Raw genomic sequence first — 4,937 nt, 5'->3', positions numbered from 1 at the left:
ACTGTGTGTAATATTCTCCTGGTTCTGCTCACTTCATTTATATCAGTTCATATAAGTTGTCCCAGATTTTCCTGAAACTAAGTAGGATAACTTTTAAAGTTACATTTTTAATTTATTATATATTTGAAAAGCAAACTCTACATGATAGAGATTTGCAGTTGTGTCACAATCTTCTCCTGTTCTATCATATGTGGGAAAATGTCTTTTATTGATTTAAGCTCAAGATAGAAGAAGTTAAATGAAAAAAATGTTAAATTTGTTGGAAACAACTTTCTCTCTCCATTATGTTGCTTTTTTTAAAGTCATCTCTCAGTGACCTGGAGGTCAAAGACTTCTGTGTAAATTCAGGTATAGATAAACTCTCAGAGAAAGGAAATTAAAGAACCAAGGAATGAACAAGATGGGAAACTGATTCCATAGACATTGCTCCCCTGGGCGGCCCAGGCAAATTAAGGTACTGTGGTTGGTTCCTGAGATGTGATGTGTGTGTGTGTGTGTGTGAGAGAGAGAGAGAGTTATTGGGTGGAGAAAAGAGCTTATAAGGTCAGACCAGGAGTCTTCTGGCTGGAGTGAAGAAAGCAGAAGGAACTCTTGTCAGAGTTAGCCACAGGCCCATCATGGTAGCCAATAGATTAGAAAGCTAAGTATCTGTCTATCCCTTTCCCACCTTTCCCTCTCCTTACTACTCCTATTACTTTGATTTAATAAAGTTATTAAGCCACTACCAGCCTCATAATTTTAATTATTACAAATTATATACTCCAGGTGATTAGGGGTTCACACATTGTCTTTCTATTGTCAAGGCCAACTTAGATTTTTAGGAATTTTTTTCTTCCTTATATTAGTCCTAAATCTATACCCAGCTAACTTAATAATCATAATAATTCTTGTGAGCATTTATGTAGTGCTTACTGCATGCTGGGAATTGTAATAAACCTTAAGAAATACTATGGGGGTAGGGGGAGGGCAAGCTGGGTGGCTCAGTGAATTGAGAGCCAGGTTTACAATCAGGAGGTCCTGGGTTCAAATGTGGCTCAGTAGCTGTGTGAACCTGAGCAAGTTACTTAACCCCCATTGCTTAGCCTTTATTGCTCTTCTGCCTTAGAACCAATACATAGTATTGATTCTAATGAGGAAGGTGAGAGAAAGAAAGAAGGAAAGAAAGAAGGAAAGAAGGAAAGAAGGAAAGAAGGAAAGAAAGAAAGAAAGAAAGAAAGAAAGAAAGAAAGAAAGAAAGAAAGAAAGAAAGAAAGAAAGAAAGAAAGAAAGAAAGAAAGAAAGAAAGAAAGAAAGAAAGAAAGAAAGAAAGAAAGAAAGAAAGAAGGAAAGAAGGAAAGAAAGAAAGAAAGAAAGAAAGAAAGAAAGAAAGAAAGAAAGAAAAGAAAAGAAAGAAAATCTTGTTTGACCCTTGAAACAACTCTGAGAAGTAGGTGCTACTATGATCCCCATTTCACAGTTGAGAAAACTGAAGAAGATAGGGATTGGGTGATTTACCTGCTCAATATCACACAGCTCACAAGTATCTAAGGCTGGATTTGAACTCAGTTCTTTCTGACCCTCTATCATTGCATTACCTGGTTTCCTCTAACTTCCTTTCAAGCCTCTTAATTCTAATAAGTCTAATCCCTTTTCCACCTAGCATCTCAGAACTAGAAGAGAGTGACATATGCATCTAGGCAACTCTTTTCTCTCTCATCTATTCAATCTAACCTTTTATTGTTGGTCATGTCCAGCTCTTGGTGACCCCATTTGGGGTCTTCTTGGCGGATATACAGGAGTGATTGGCCATTTCCTTCTCCAGATCATTTCTTTTTTTTTTCAGATGAGGAAATCAAGGCAAATAGGGTTAAGTGATTTATCCAGAGTCACATGGCTAAAATCTGAAGCCAGATTTTAACCCATAAAGATGTTTTCCTGATCCACTGAGCCACCCAGCAGCCTTCCATCTGGGCCAAACTATGCCCTAACGAGGATGATTTCTACAGCATCGCTGACAAGTGGTCATTGAGTTTCCAGTGAAAAAATGTTCCTCGGCTTCAGGTTGAAAGCTTCCAATGTCTAGCACAAAAAAGCAAATTCTCACAATTTAATCTTAGAATGTTAAGAGCCTGAAGAGACTTTAGAGATGGTCTAGTCTGGCGCTGTGCGTTATCTGGCTGAGGAAACTGAGACCCAGCTAGGCTAAAAGCTCTGCAATCAGATTCTATTTTACAGTAGGGGGAGGGGGGGGGAGACAAACAAACCACAAACAAACCCGCTACCAAAGGATCCCGAAGAATAATGAGGGCATATTTTCCAGCTCTGCTCCTGTAGTCTTTAGCAGCTCTTTTCAGTAGGAATTGAGGTCCTCAAAGACTGTGAAATCACAGACTTGTTTCTTCGACTGCTATTTTAAATTCTCAACCTTCGACGACCTCGGCTTGGTCATCAGAGCACAGACTTAGCCTGGGAGGGAGCTTGGAAAGGTCATCTCGACCAGCCTCCTCGTTTAACAGATGAGAGATCAGAACCCCTGAGAAGGGAAGTGATCTGGACCAGGTCACGCAGGCAGCAAGTAGCCGGAGGGGGCTTGGTACCCAGGTCGTCTGACGCCACAGTGAGCCTTCATTCCCAACCTCCCTGGAGAGGCACAGAGAGGAGACAAGCACAGTCTAGCCAAGGCAACAGCCAGAACGGGCTCTTTTTAATGATAGAGAAGTTCTGCCTCCATAGGTTCGGGCTTCCTGAATTGATGGGGCTGAAGAAACGTGATGCACCTCCCCGCATTTTCAGCCTGTCTCGCCTGTCTGCTTTGTGTCTGCTTTCGGCAAATGTGTTCTCCCACTGTTTTCATTATCTGTTGCATTTTTAATTGGGATCTTGCCTGCTTTTGTTTCTCTTTTCCCTTTCAGCTCAAATTAACCCACTCGTTTAGTCTTACTACTAATAGTAAATTCATACTTAACCACTTTATGGTTTACAAAGCACTTTCCCCTCAAACTCCCTATTAGCTGGGTATTGCAAGAATTGTCTCCTGTTGTTATTCATCCCCTCTCCTCATTTGGATATTTGGGTCACTTCCCAGCTCCCAGTGATGACTGGTTCGCATATGGGAAAGGGGAATTTACATCAAATAAATATCCATAAATATTGTAGGAAAAAAAGATGGCATTGCAAGCATTATCCTTACTTACATGAGGACGTCTCATGTTCGCCCCTCCATATTGGATCTGTTGCCAAGGCTTGTCTGTGTTACCTTGGTAACATCTCATGTTGAAGTCCCCTTCTCTCCTCTAATACTGCCACCACCACCCTGTGCAGGTCGCCGGCACTTACCATCTGGACTATTATAATAGCCTACTGAGAAGATTTATTCTTAATACTGTATTTATTTATTTACTTATTTTTTATTAGTAGAACTTATTTATGGGTTTCTCAGGCTCTCCCACTCCTCCCCACATCATAAAAGGCATCATCCAGGAGCCAGATATGTGTATATAAATTATGTCTTTTGTGTTTCCATTTTTCTGTTCGTTCTCTGGTGGCAAAAGTCTTCAAGTGTTAAATCTGTCACTGTGTATAATGTTCTCTTGGCTCTACTCATTTTGATGTTCTTTATCCCATATATTTCTTTACAAGTTTTTAAAAAAAATTAGCCTGCTCATCACTTCTTATATTGTAGTAGTATTCCATCACAATCATATATCATGACTTGTTCAGCCATTCCTCATTTTGATGGGAATCCCCTCAATTTCCAGTTCTTTGTCACCACAAAAAGAACTGCTAAAAATATTTTGGAACATATAGGTTCTTGTTCTTTTTCTTTTTCCCTGATCTCCTTGGGAAACAGACCCAGCAGTTGGATCTAAGGGCATATAGTTTTATAACTCTCTGGGTGTATCAAATTGCTCTCCAAAATTATTGAATCTGCCCACAGCTCCACCAACAATGTATCAGCATCCTCATTTTCCCACATCCTGCCCAGCATTTTCCCTTTTGTCATTTTAACCAACCTGATGAATATGAGATATCTCATATACTATATCATTTTTAACAAGACTCTGTAACATTGTATTTTTCAAGCCTCTTTCTTCATTCATTTGTCCAGAAAATCCTAGGAATGCTCCCTCCTCCAAAGGTGACTTCTAAAATTGAGATGATTGAGATGGAGATTGTGAGTCTCATCTTGTCTGGTAAACAATAACTAGTTGAGGTCAAGTAAGCCATGATAATTGAAGATTGAGTCTTTAAAATAGCAATTGAAAGAAACAGTTCTTTGATTTAGCATTCTTTGAGCAACTTTCATGTAGGAAAGCATGATAATGTCCTTGGGTCCCCCATTGGGATGGACAGAGATGGTCACTCTTAACAAGATAATCTGATTTCTTCATCTGGATATTAGAATGCTATGATCAGGGGTATGATTTCCCCATCTTCACAGGAGGTATTAGAGAGGGAAAGGAGAATATTGACCCACCTTCTCATTAAGAATCTATCAATTAGGAATATCCTGAAGAAGGCTGAATAATGAGCTTCCAAAATTACATTTAATGACACAAAATACTGAATGAATTTGCCTTTGATCACCAAGAGAGATCACTGACCAATTAGTTTTTATTGCTAGCCTGATCAATAAATTGATTTTCTTAAATGGAACCCAGTCTCTTAGAATTTTTCATTGTTACCTTGGTAATGTCCCCAGGTTTGTCACCTTGCCACAAGTTTCTTCCCATTCTTGGCCATCCCTCTTCTCAGCTGCCAGTGATCTTCCTAATCTGTGACCCTGGGCAAGTCACAGCCTCCTCCCTGGGCCTCAGGTTCCTCCTCTCTCAAATGAGGGGGCTGCACTAGATAGGCTCTGAAGTCTATTCCTACTATAGATCTGAAACCCTCTGAAATTCCACCGACTCTGAATATCATTAAAACCATGAAGATGGTGAAGATGAGGTTGGGGAGCA

The sequence above is a fragment of the Monodelphis domestica genome, chromosome 1 (assembly GCF_027887165.1).
Source record: "Monodelphis domestica isolate mMonDom1 chromosome 1, mMonDom1.pri, whole genome shotgun sequence".
Lineage (NCBI taxonomy): Eukaryota > Metazoa > Chordata > Mammalia > Didelphimorphia > Didelphidae > Monodelphis > Monodelphis domestica.
The sequence above is the reverse complement of the archived record's forward strand: the minus strand, read 5'-3'. Positions refer to the sequence as shown.